Source organism: Podarcis filfolensis (genome assembly GCF_964270895.1).
Source record: "Podarcis filfolensis genome assembly, chromosome: 3".
NCBI lineage: Eukaryota > Metazoa > Chordata > Lepidosauria > Squamata > Lacertidae > Podarcis > Podarcis filfolensis.
The window spans coordinates 94,486,150-94,500,080 of NC_139606.1; the positions used below are offsets into that span (position 1 = coordinate 94,486,150).

General features: G+C 40.6%; 1 long non-coding RNA gene across 5 annotated transcripts in view; it reads right to left on the bottom strand.

Annotated features, from left to right (window-relative positions):
• LOC310758819 overlaps positions 1-6,139 on the bottom strand; it is an 86,072-nt gene extending 79,933 nt beyond the window's left edge. For 3 of the 5 annotated variants that reach the window (XR_014545957.1, XR_014545958.1, XR_014545961.1), the window contains exon 1: positions 4,740-4,847. This is a non-coding gene — a long non-coding RNA (uncharacterized lncRNA). The other 2 variants (XR_014545959.1, XR_014545960.1) reach the window with 2 other exon arrangements.
• Between the last annotated feature and the right edge of the window lie 7,792 nt (positions 6,140-13,931).

A 13,931-nucleotide genomic window follows, 5' to 3' on the forward strand; every position in this document is an offset into this window, starting at 1 on the left:
AGCCACAGAACATTAAGAATCACTTGGAAAAGAAAACTGGAACACTAGAAGGAGGATGGATAGAATGGGGCACCTTAGAGGAAGGCTTGGCCGTTGACTGGCTGGCAGCAAGAATACACTGCAATGTTTTGTTGCCAGTCCCACATGTCTTCTAAAAATAAACAGCCTTGGTGAACCTGCTGTAAACAAAATTACTTTTTCAAGGGAATTAGGGCCATATAACTTTGCTTTCTGACCAAGCCATTAAATCAGTTGTCAGAAAATTTCATAATAAGTCGGTTTGTGGTCAGATTTCATTGACTTCACTGTTGTTCCCATAACGCAAGAACAAGTGACTTCATTCAACAAAGCAACACCCCAGGGGAGTGAATTTGATTATCAAGGTTAATAAATTCTGCGGCACAGTAAGCCCAGAAATCGTTCTGCAGTCAGAGGCCAAGAATAATGCTGCAGCCCTGATTTAGGGTGAAAACTCTGCTGCTACACAGTTTTCATTCATTTTGGCAAAGCTTATTTGTGCCACTTGTAAAAAGCCTTATTGGAATGAATGTGAAAGTTGCATAGCGGAAACACTTGTAAATTTTGTCCCTCTTGATTCAACATACATCCCGCAAAAAAAGAAAGAAGGATTAGGCTTGATTCATATGTCCAGCTGCATAGTGGGTGGCAACTGGAAACAAGAATGCTGATAAGCAGATCTTTGGGAGGAGTCCTGAGAATTTCAAGTCTCAGCAAGACAAACTATGAAAAAACAGAGTGCTAGCCTTTTACTTTTTTATTTGCATCATATACCACTTTTCCCCCTACCAAAAAATGTTATCAAGGCAGCCAACAGTTTAAAACACACTTAATCTGTCAAAAAACCATAGTTAACCTATGGAATTCACTGCCACAAGATGTGGCGATGGTCACCAACTTTAAAAGGAGATTGAACCAAGACTGGATAGGCTTATTCATTGGTACTAGTCATGGTAGCTACTGTATATGCTACCTCCAAGAGCTATGGCACTGTGCCTCTAAATACAGTGGTACCTTGGGTTACAGACACTTCAGGTTACAGACTCTGCTAACCCAGAAATAATACCTCGGGTTAAGAACTTTGCTTCAGGATGAGAACAGAAATCGTGCAGCGGTGGTGCAGCAGCAGCGGGCGGCCCCATTAGCTCAGGTTAAGAACAGTTTCAGGTTAAGAAAGGACCTCCGGAACGAATTAAGTTCTTAACCTGAGGTACCACTGTATTCATTGTTTCAGAGTAGCTGTGGGAGGATTCATGCTCTCATGTTTAGTTTGTGGACATCAGGTTGGCTATAAAGGGGAACAGGATACTAGGCTAGACAGGTCATTGGTCTGATCCAGCAGGGCAATTATTACGTTTTTATGGGCCCCATCATCCATAGCACAAATAGCTGCCATAGCAGGGTGGCTCCTGACACTTATAAACCAGGCCTTAAAATCATTCCCTCTAACAGCAAAGCAGTCACACTCGAGAGCAAAGCAGTCATGCAAAATATTCAGCCCCGTGTCTCTACCCACCAGATAACTTATAATAAAAGTAATTTTTCATATCTACCTGACCTGTCTATCTTTGTGCTTTTGCAAATGGTATTTGGTAGGGAGTCTCAAGCTCAGTGGTAGAGCATCTGCTTTGCCTGCAAAAAGGCCTCAGGTTCAATCTCCAGCACCTCCAGGTAGGGCTGTGAACATCCTCTCTCTGAAACCCTGGAGATCTGTTGCCAATATTGACAATACTGAGCTAGAGATGGAGCAGTGGCCTGACTTGCTATGTGGTTTCCTATGTTCTGAAGTGACACCTTTTTGGGTGGTGCTGACTTTATGACAAAGCACTTCTCCAAAAATTATGCTGACGTGCTCACATTCAATGTAAACACTCAGCTAGGAAAAAAAGAAAACAGCAAAATGGATAAGTTAGCATTGCCCTGTTTGTGGTAATAAGAACACAAAAATAAGAGCTCACTTATATTCTTTACACTGCCCCAGACCTTTAACCATATCACATCAGATGTCTTTATGAAAGAAAACAATACAATAAATAAGAAAACATCACCCGCATGATGCTGATTAAGAACGGAGGCACCCCATACAGCAAGCTACATGGTGGAATCCTTTTTATTTTGATGGCATTGTTTCACTGTCTATCATAAACTTAGCGAAGCAGGCTTTCTCTATCCAGCTCTCCTTTTATTGGGCATAAATCACTCCTGACAGGAAGTTTTATGCCTAAATCCGTTTACTGTCCTTGTTGGTAGTCTTTAAATTAATATTTATAAGCTGAGAGAGACCTAAAAGGATGCAGCACTAAAATACCTAAATGCTTCAGTTTGGCTTGAACTGATTTTTGCCCTTCTTGACCACTGACATTCCTTAATTACCAGTGACCCAGGCACACATTGTCTCTGCTCTCTCAAGCTCACAAATCACTGCCTTTGATGGTATTGTGTCTGACAAAAGGGGCGGATCAAGCAGAATCTGTTTGCCTGATATATTGGACAAACAGGCAGAGGTTCAAGGGAAAAAGGAGATACAAAGGGAAATCACCTAGATTATAAAAGAAGCAACTAAAACAGTGGATCAATTTGTCTTGGGTATGGAAAATGATCCACACTGGAACATCAGAACATATTACATTTGTAAAATAACAGCAAGTTTCAGGCCACACTCCATCTTGATCAGCTGTATAAGCATAACTGGTTGGTTAGCATCTTAAAATGTATTTTAGTCAGACACTTCCTTCAAGAGGTTAGGATAGCATACATAGTTTTTCCCTCTCCATCTCAGGAAACCTGGGAAGAATCACATTTATGTGACTCTTATGATCAGAAGCAGTCCAAGACATTTTTCTGCCAGAGACAGAATAGGAAATGTCACCCCTGTCCCCAAATCAGGGTGCAGAATACCCCACAGAAAATCACATAGGTGTTTACTGGTGCCTACTGCAATAACAAGGTTAATTAATCAACAAACTTGCCCTTTCCTGACATCCAAAATCAGCCACCTCACACTTCCCAATGGTAGGGCCGGCCCTTCTTAAGATGTGCTGTTATTCTGTGTTGCATACCTCAAGCAGCAGTGCTGCTGCTATGCAGCTTCAATCTATCCTAATACTGTGAATTCAAAACATTATTTCCCCTGTGTTTATCACCACTGTAAGGACATTTCTGTGCCCTGCACATAGGGTGAATAATATTTCCACCAGCCCACAAACTGTGATCATTAATATCTCTCTTTTAATCTTTGCAGATAGGATATTCTCATTACTCATAGGCTCATTATGTGTCCTGTGTGACATCCATGGAGCCATAGATCAGCGTATCAGCAGTCCTCACATTATCTGAGCATTTTGCACGTTGCCCAAGCTGCTATAGTTGGACTTGTGGCACTTGGATAAACACCCCAAATCAAATTCATATCATGTAAATACACAGAACTGATCAAATCCAAAGTTCACTCTAAATATTTGTTTCAGCATTAATTGTGTTAAATAAAACTGTTCCTTAAAGATGAATGAATTGGTTTATCATATTCAGGCTTATGTTGGTAGCTTCTCCACATTAACATTATTTCTCACTTTCAAAAAAAATTCTACAGTATTTGCTCAAAGCAATTTTTTCTTTTATTAAAAGAAGAGCCCTGAGCCAGGTGTTTAAAAAGAGCTCCAGTGCACTTGGATAATGGGATGCTTTTCTGTACTACAGAAATGAGATGTTTTGGATTCCCCCGCCCCCAATACAGGTTTCTATATCACATGCAAAACAGAATAAAAAATAGCTTCTTTCCTGCCCTCTGTGCCTACCAATAGTTCTCATTTGAAGATGTTACTTTCATGAAGTAACTTTACTTACAGCAACATGAAAGAGCACATTTGGAAATATAAGAAATGCTAATAGAAATCACAAAATACGCGTTCCACAAAATTAAAAATGGCGATGCTCAGAACACCCCATGCCAACACCCCATGCAAACACCTCTCCAAAACAAATAACCAGGCAAAAAAGGAGACACCCTCCCCATGCCCCATAATAAACAGGCACTTTTTGGGGGTCCCCAATATGACATCCCTCTAAGGGAACTTTTGTAGCACCTAGAAGGATGTCATATTGGGGACCCCAGTTGAAGAACTTCACAAATTCTTAAATTCCATATTGTGTGAGATATGCCTTCCAAATTGATGGCTAGTCTTGTTGGTGCAGGAAAAAATAAATAAAGGAGAATTCCTGGATGCCAAGATCAAAGCTTGGGGCAAGTACTCCTTGGTGAGAGAAACCCAGCAGAGATTTAAATTCATAAAATATACAGCAAAGGAAAGCATGGAGATACAGACCATTAGACCTTTAAAATAAGTCCCTTTAATTAAGTTCAAAAGTGTCCCCTTAAAAAGGTTTCCCCCCAAAGTTTCCCTTTTCCCCAAGCACAAGAACACACTTTTGGTTAAGTTAAAAAAATGGTTTGCTTACAAACCTTTCAGAGGTCAGGTTCAAGTGCTTCACAGAAGTTGCACAGGCAATAAAACTTAGGTTAGTTATAAAGTGGTAAAAGTTCCTAGATTGTTGGTATAGGAACCGAAGAGAGGTTAGATGGTGCACCTCAGAGCTCCTCACACACAGAAATTCACATATAGACTGCGGGTTGGAACAATAGGCTCCATTACCTAGTTCTTCCCAAGGTGAGGGGAAGTGGACATAGCCTGGCAGGTCTGCTTAAGATATGGTCAAAAACTCACCACACATTAGACTTCTGGCACTGGCAGTTTTTACTGCGTCCTCATTTGGCTGCCCTCAAAATTTCACGGCCGTCAAGGGTAGGCATTTCTGGTGAGCCCCACATTCCTGCAAGGGGCCTACTCTCAAACCTTTGAGGCCTACTGCTGCTCTTCCTTGCTGCCTTCTCTGAGCCTTAGAGACTAAGCTGCTTCCTTCACACCTCTTGCACTTGTTTCTGGACACCTTGGGCCTACAGGGAGAGGGCAGGAAAATGGGCAGTGGGAACATTTGTTTGTAGTTTTTAGCTACTTCAGAAGTTCATTTCTCTAGGAAGATGTAAGAGTTACAGCGTACCCATTCAGGGATTCTCAACTACTGCCTCCCAAAACGCTGGAGCCGAACATCTCACCCTCTTGTGGCACCAAGTTCAGAGTTGACCACAATACCTCAAGGGCCACGTCTCTCCATATGAAGCTACCTGGACCCTGAGATCAGGTAGGATGTGATACAAATGTGGTTCCCAAATCCAAATTGTCTTTCCTGTTGTTGTTTTTTAAAAATAACCCATCCTCCCTAAACCTTCATTTATTTTCCACTTCCTCATCTTCAGGCCCATCACAGCAATTGACTCTCCCCTCTGGCTAAACTCAAAGGAATGCAATTCTTTCTTAACATGTTTTGAAGTAAATCAACATTGGTCCCAGAAACAGGGGGCAGCTACACAGAGTGTCAAGGCACACTTCTTTCCACCCGGGGGGGGGGGGTAGGCAAGTACAGTATTTGCTGCCATCGGAAGAGCCCCATATAGTGATTGATTGATGATTTATGAATTTCTATACTGCTTAATATTTTTAAACACCTCTAAGTGGCATACAAAAAAACGGAAGCGCCAACAAACTTAAATGAAATATTACAAAGATACACAGCTACATATAAAAATGTTATATTAATGCAAAGTTACTAATTATATGCAAATCAGTATTAATTCATTTTCCTTCTGGTACTCCCTCCCTCTCAGCCTGCGGCTTCTCACCCAGGGTCCAAACAAACTCTCAACTCACCCACAAATGTCTCACAAGAGGAGTTCCTGGAAAACAGCAGGCATCACCCTAATATCTCACTGTATAGACTTGCTTTTTTATGGGCAGGCCCAAGGTGAATGGTACTTCCTCAGGCTGCACACAGCTGTGCCCCATTCAGCTGTACTCTCCACACCCTGATCCAGGTTTGTGGAGTTCTCCAGGGGGTCCAAAGGATGGGGAAAGGGCCACCCTCCACTCACAGCTCTTTCTTCACCCTCTGTCCTCTCCTCCTTCTCCAGCCGCCATCATGGAGGTCACTAATTGCCTGAACACACATACAAGGTATGTCTGTCCCTGGGTGTGCTTTGTTTAAAGTGATAATGGAGAAATGAAACAGCTGCCCAAGAAGCATAAATGTACCCTGTTTGTATTCCAGCTAAATACAAGTTGAGTTTTGTTTGTGATCAGGAAGTCACACTATCCACTTCCCCTGAACTAGATCTGACTCATGGCCTACTCTGTTGTTGTGTCAATGTGGTGTTATGAATAGGCCTTGAGAAGGCAAAATAAATGGATAAAATTAAAATCGCTAGCACCTGCTTGCAGTATTTCTCTCCCTCTCTCTTTGCTTTTTTCCTTCTTGTATTCAAAATCTCATGTGTGGAAGAAGCTAAAAACACTTGCAGCCACATGCCTCTGTAAAGCCAGAAAGAGCATGTACAGTAAAAAGTCTGAGGCCCTAGTAGAGCATGATCTTTGCCACACACAATTTATAGGCTGTAATCCTATGCATGCTAATGCTGGAATAAGTCTCATTGAACTCAATAGGACTTACTTTTGTACTTTTGAGTACACAAGCTTAAGTTTACTCTGGCCATAACCATATTATTGAGGCATCTGATCAAGACTTGTATTTTAAAATGAGCATATATATATATATATATATATATATATATATATATATATATATTTGCAGATGCTTGTGTGTTTTTAATGCCAGGCAGAAGACCAGCTGTCTAAAAGACTTTTGGCAGATGTTTATCCTCCTGGACAAGGGCCCCCTGATTTATAGCAGGAGGCAAAATTCTCAAAGTTGTAAAAAGGGAATTACAGGCTGAGAGCAAAGGTTACTAGGTTACTGACCCTACAGAATACAATCAAGCTGCAAAAGCACTAACTAAGAGTTGGTAAATAGTAGGATTCATTGTTTAACAAAATATAATACCATGTGTCTCCCATTAGAGACTTGAGCCACAGGTTAAAGGGCAAGAGCTAATGGGAAAAGCAGCTGGCCAGGAAAGGGGGTGTAAACTGAAGACGTTTTACTTTGAAAAGGCCTTTGCTTCTAAAAATCTATATATGTTATGTATGAAATATATTGGCTTAAATGTAATTATGCAAAGGATTTAGAAAGTAAGAAATGTTAGATTCTTATGTTAGATTCTTATTTCATAGAATCATAGAATCATAGAGTTGGAAGAGACCACAAAGGCCATTGAGTCCAACCCCCTGCCAAGTAGGAAACACCATCAGAGCACTCCTGACATATGGTTGTCAAGCCTCTGCTTAAAGACCTCCAAAGAAGGAGATCTTTCATTGATGGTGTGTGAGAATGTGAACCCAAGATCTCTGACCTCTGTTTAAGATAAAAATTTAAAACCATTAGCCATCTGTTTTGGAGGGCAATAGGGCAAGGAGGGCAAGAGGTGATCTGGTAATTAAGGTGCCTTGTTGAGGCAAATGTAAGATATATGGCTACTTGTTTGCCATTTATAGATAGAAGGAAATATAGCTCTTTGTCTCCCATAAAAGGTAATAGGAAATGGGTGTATCTTTTATGATTGGTTCTAGCAAACAGCCAATAGAAATTTCAACCAGGCTGATTGGACAGAGGCAGCCAAAGGAGGAGCAAGGGGGCTGGGCTGAGGAAATATAAGTGCTGACCATCAGGGCTGGAGTGGGCAGAGCTTTGGTAACCATATACCACTGTGTCTCTCATTTATTTGTCTGACAAATAAATTATTATTTTAATTTCTCTATTGCTGCATTGAATATTTCATTCCAGCTAAGCGTTAACCACAAGCAGGGTGCTACATTATTACACTTTTCAAGCATGTTTGGGGCACTTTTCCAACATATCTTAGCAGACTGCAAGTTGGAAAGTGACATGTGGGTCATTCCTAAGGATTCCTTGCAGACACTTTGATGGGTGGCAATCAGCTTCTCAGTTCCTTCTTCCAGCCCTGTAGGGAAAGCACAGTTTTTTCTTGGACTCTGCCAGAGTTTATGTCAGCAGCACTCTGGCAAAGAAGCTTCCAGATATTTGACAAGGATGACAGCATCAGGGTGGAAGTATTAAAAGTGTGCATGCCTGGCACTCTCTTAAAACACAAAGCTTGCTAAGAGCAGAATCAAGCCAGGAGAGGAAATGTCAGAAGAAAGAAAGCGTAAAAGAAAGAAGGAATGTGAACAGTGGGGCTTCTCCAGACAACCTTTTTATTCAGCACATAGCCTGATTTATTTGTGAAAAGCTTATCTGGTGGTTTGGCTATATGTGTGTCTTTATTATTATTTTTATAAGTATTAAAATAATTTATATACCACTTTTCATTTCAAGAAGAAATGTCAAGGCAGTTCACATATAAGTAAAAGCCCATAGCAAAATAAAAAGGCTAAAGTACTGTATAAAACCAATTAAAAGATATAGCTAATTTAAAAATACATGGTAATACCTTTTTGAGCATTCACTTTGATCTGTTTACATGATGGTTATGTGACAATATGCAGCCATTCTGCTATTTCCTTGTGAGTTGTTTACAAGTCTTCCTGCTAATCATTTGTTCATTCCTGTCACTTTCCTAACTGAAAAATTCTGCTTTTTAAAAAAAGTACTAGGGTGACAGAGGCAGTCTTAGAAATATGCTAATCTGTTGACTACTTTGACCTGGATTCAGTCTCTAATGGAGATGTGCAAAACCCTCCTGAGAAATAACATTTCAACATCCTTCAGACCTTCCAAATTGACCTTGAATTTCACTTTAAGTAAAACGCTCTGGCACCTGCAATTCAAACAGTGATTATTTTGATTACCATCAAGCCTTTGGCACAGTCCTCTAATCCCCATACCAAGCCTAAGCTCATGCAACTGAAACAACCCTATTTCAGGGACCTGTCTTATACTCTGGCCTGGTTCGCACATTACTTTCAACCAGCATTAAGCTTAAAGGTAAAGGTAAAGGGATCCCTGACCATTAGGTCCCGTCGTGGCCGACTCTGGGGTTGCGGCGCTCATCTCGCTTTATTGAGTGAGGGAGCCGGCGTACAGCTTCCGGGTCATGTGGCCAGCATGACTAAGCCGCTTCTGGCGAACCAGAGCAGCGCATGGAAACACCGTTTACCTTACTGCCAGAGCGGTACCTATTTATCTACTTGCACTTTGACGTGCTTTCGAACTGCTAGGTTGGCAGGAGCAGGGACCGAGCAATGGGAGCTCACCCCGTTGTGGGGATTCGAACCGTCAACCTTCTGATCGGCAAGTCCTAGGCTCTGTAGTTTAACCCACAGCGCCACCCACGTCCCTTCGCATTAAGCTTAGCTATGGTTTAAAGGTGAACACACTGGTGCATGGGGCTAAAATCATGGGCATTTTGTTCCTCCCCAGTCCTGCTGCCGCCACACTGCCCAAAGCTGAGGCATGCTTTGGCTTAACATTATGTCTGAACCTGGGCTCCCACAATGTGTAACCAGGTGTAGCGTTAGCGTTTTCAGACAAGGCATGAGATCAAGGCAGTGACTGATCTTTAGGAAAGCAGCTTCACCCCTGAGAGAAAGATAGGATGATTCTTGGAGGTGGGTTATTGCTTTTGGTATAAACATTGAAGTGAGTATATACATATCTAAGACTCAAATGCTTTTGGGGGGGGGGGGAGAGAGAAGGGTTTGACTCCTGCCTGCTTGTTACACAGCTGGATTTTAAGCAATTCAAACTTGAATTTATCCAACCATGGGCATCTGAACCTAAATCGTTGTAAATCTTAAATGTCTCTTACCCCTGCCCCCCGCCATCTGAAATACCACGCTTGGTCTTGCAGTGAATGTCATACTGAGAGCCAAAGATAAATTGATGGTAGTCCTAACCCCCATAATCTTGACCTCCTCCCTTTCAAAAATTTAAATTTACAGCTACTAGGCTTACAGCTAGGAATGGACAGATCTTTTAATGTAAGTTTCTCTCAGTTTTTCATTTTCCAAGCTTAAGTTTGGGTTGCCCTATTTCTGCATACCTTTATGATTAAAAACAAAACAAAAATCCATGTGAAAATTTGTACTCTTTGCTCCTAATACAGTGGTACCTCGGGTTAAGAACTTAATTCATTCTGGAGGTCCGTTCTTAACCTGAAACTGTTCTTAACCTGAGGTACCACTTTAGCTAATAGGGCCTCCAGCTGCCGCTGCACTGCCACCACACGATTTCTCTTCTCATCCTGAAGCAAAGTTCTTAACCTGAGGTACTATTTCTGGGTTAGCGGAGTCTGTAACCTGAAGCGTCTGTAACCTGAGGTACCACTATACATTAATTTTTATATGGAATTTCACCTAGCATATGCATTTTTGCAAGCAATTCCCCCCTAATATAATTCATTTTTTATAGTTTTTACTGATTATGGTAAGAATGAACACGCTTTTCACTATACATGTTTTTGTATGCGTTCTTTGGTTGGAGAGCTGCATTGCAAATGCTGTGGGGAAGAGCAGAGAGCTATTTTGATTTTTGTGTTGGTACAGGAAATGTGAAACTGGTAAGTTTGCATTAGATTACAAACTGAACAAATTCATCCTTATTTACAACTCAAGACACTTCAGTTCTTTGCATGATTAAGAGTTGTTATTGAGGGAAAACAAGAGTTGTGTGGCTGGCAGAAATACAACAGGGGAAGGCTAAATGGAAATACATGTATGGAGAAAGCTTCAATTGTTGACATTCTGTCTGTCAGACATCTTATTACTTGTGTGTGACCCTATATATTGAACTCTTTACTCCAGCGGCAAAAGTGGATACAAATTTGCATGTGGCACAAAGTGAAGGCAAATTTCATTCATATTTCTGTCCTCTTTTTGCAACTGGAGGAAAGCGTCCAATGTATTGTATGCCAAGCCCATAAATCCTTTTGGCATCCCTCCTGTGTTTGGATACTCACAGTTAGCCATGCCCTTGTCATTGCAGTATTTATTTGTATATGTATCCCAAATATTTATATCCCACTCTTCAGTCTGGAAACTTTTCGAGCCGTTTACAGTATAAAAGGGGGCTAAAAGCTTAACTAATAATAATTTGCCGATGTGATTTCAATAAAGCAGATAAAAAAATCTATCATAAAAACAAATCAAAAGGTTAAGTTAGAAGGCATGGGCATTTTTTAAAAGGTTGTCAGCTGGCCCCAAAAAGACATCAAAGGGAGGGGGATTCAGTTCTGCTGGTGGGTGTTTTGTAAGGTTGCTCTGGAAAAATGATATTAAACACATAAAATAAATGTGTACAGTTGGGGGCTTTTGTCTTTAGACAATACCTAGAAAAATAGAGCATTTTGTAGGTTCTCTCTCCTTTCTTTAAAGAAAGTGTATTTTTTCGTAGTTAGGCAGCACTTTGCCATCCATGTGTCATTTATAAAGCGGATACTTTGAGAAGGAATTTGAGCGTGTATGTTTTGCAAGCAAAGATATCTGAATTGGATCCTTCGCTGGAAGTTGACCTATGGATGTCTAGGGATTAGGGTGGTTCAGCAGACAAATAATTGCCTCTTCACCTCTGAGATCCATGCTGTAACACCACCATTGACTAAAACGCCCAATGATCATTCAGATAATCATTGTCCTTATTATTAAATGTGTACTGCTTAAACCTGCTCTTTCCACAATCCATGTTGAAAGTCCGGCACTCTTTATGTAAAAACAAACATAAGGAGTTGACATTTAAACTATAGTGCAAACCATTATTATACCAGGGTATAGGCTGGGGTCCTAGATGTGTTCTCATAATACGTATCTATTTCCTTTGACATAAGGGAGCATAGATGAAAAACATGAACTATATCATAATCGCCCATCTAGAATGTTGCATGTTTTTTTTAATTGCCCTGACTGTTGCCTCACCTTGGGCTGAATGGAATGATGAGGTCCAGCTTGTCAAGCCCTATTACTTATTCACCGCCCCATCATACCTTTGACACATCTGTCAGTTTTTATACAAGACCCGAATGAGCAAGGATGCTGAAGTTTCCTTTCATACCCTGGAGGGCAGGTCCTTTTTAACCACACCCCCAAGGCTGACATGTCAGGTTGCAGTTACAATGACAGGGCAGTGGGAGGAAGGTAGCATTTTGCCTGCCTCTGCCGTTCTTAGCTTCTGGACAGATTTGTGTTTTTCCCAGATCATTTTGTTGAGATCTTTCATTTTATTTCCATGGCCAAAAAAGAAAAAAAGAAAAGAAAAAAGGACCGAAAGAATTAACATCAACATCTATTCTAGACGGCTGGCGGAAGTGAACTTGTGCTTTTAATTCCAGTACTATGAACAATGTTTTCTCTAAATTGCCAAGGAAATGGAAATGATTGGTTGGTTGTATGGAATCCCTTACTGATTGATTATGAAATTGCTCTTTTGCCACTACAAGCAGAGTTTTGTACTAATTTTTTAAAATAGTAAATGTCGAGAAAGAAAGGATATCATGCCCAAAAGTAATTGATTGGAGAAACTAGTTTGAAGATGAATCTGTAGTCATATTTCACTAAATATTAAACTTGATCACTATAATAATAATCCCCCCAAAATTGAATATGTCATCACCATGGGATCAATGTTTTATAGGTCCAACTGCTCAGTCCTTTGTATATCTACTCAAAAGTCTCACCGAATTCAACAGGACTTACTCCCTGATGTGGTTGGGACTGCATCCTAAGAGTTACAAAGTGAAAGAGAGATCATAGGCTCATGGGGGCTACTGTATTTCATATCATTATTATATGCCAGCTGCTTTTTTGAGTCTGGGTGGCATTTTTCTTTGGGAAGGCAAGACAAATTGAGTCTACAGATTTTGGAAAGGGATGTGGTTTTCTTGTAAACACATGCTTTGCACACAAAAGGTCCCAGGTTCAATTTCTGGGATAAGAAATGTAGATATAACTGAGTTAGACTTACCAGTGACCTGAGCCAGTATAAGGGCAGCTACCTATCTTCCACAGATACAGAACATAAAACAGCACATAGCTCATTACTCAGTACATGAATAAATAACTAAATCATAAATACAAACTTTGATTCAGGTTCAAATAGCTAATATTTGATATGTTGGTGATTTTAATTCGAGGTTGTTAATAGCCCCAGAAGCATTAAGATGCAAGAACTAGACTGACATCTCAACTTGTCTGGTCATGACAGCAGCAATGGTTTCATTTACAGGACTTTTTAGGCAAAGCAAAAAAACATTCCTGGTGACGACAATACAAGTGAAAACAAGGTTTAGAGAGCAGCACTGCAAACTTGCATTGTTGTATCACCTTCCCCAGTTGCTCTTTTCCACCACAACTAGTGCTGCACTAAGGAAAAGTGTGACAGCGCGTGATCCAGCTTCGGTGTGTCATGTCCATACAGTGCAGGTAGTAAAAGGAGTGTGTTGCGTCGCCGGCTCTTTTCTGTCCAGATCTCCCTCAGTGGTCAAAGTAATGAGCTTACACATAGGTTTAGATAAGTATTTACTAGGTAAATAGTTGCCTTGTACATCTTTTGCTCCATCAATTTATAGAGCCAGGCAAAGTGATGCAACCCAGCTCAGGCATTAGATTTTGTGGAACCATTAAAAAAACCCAGCAGATTGTCAATTACATTTTTAACATGTAGCAAGCTAGTTGCATTTTTGAAGCACTGAAATGTCTTGGGAGGTCACTACCAATGGAATATCACAAACTACAGCAATATGAAAGTGGAGCTGTGGAATGGCAGCGTTCAGGATTAGTGTCTAGGATGCTTAAATTTAAGAATGTAACATAAGCTTTGCTTGTTTGGATGAGATCACACACACATAGCTAATGCATGCCACATATTTAAGTGCTTGGCAAAATCTAGGCCTGGCGTATTATAAACCATTAAACAATCACTTTCAGAAAAGAGGCAGGATGCTATTATGCAGCTTCGAG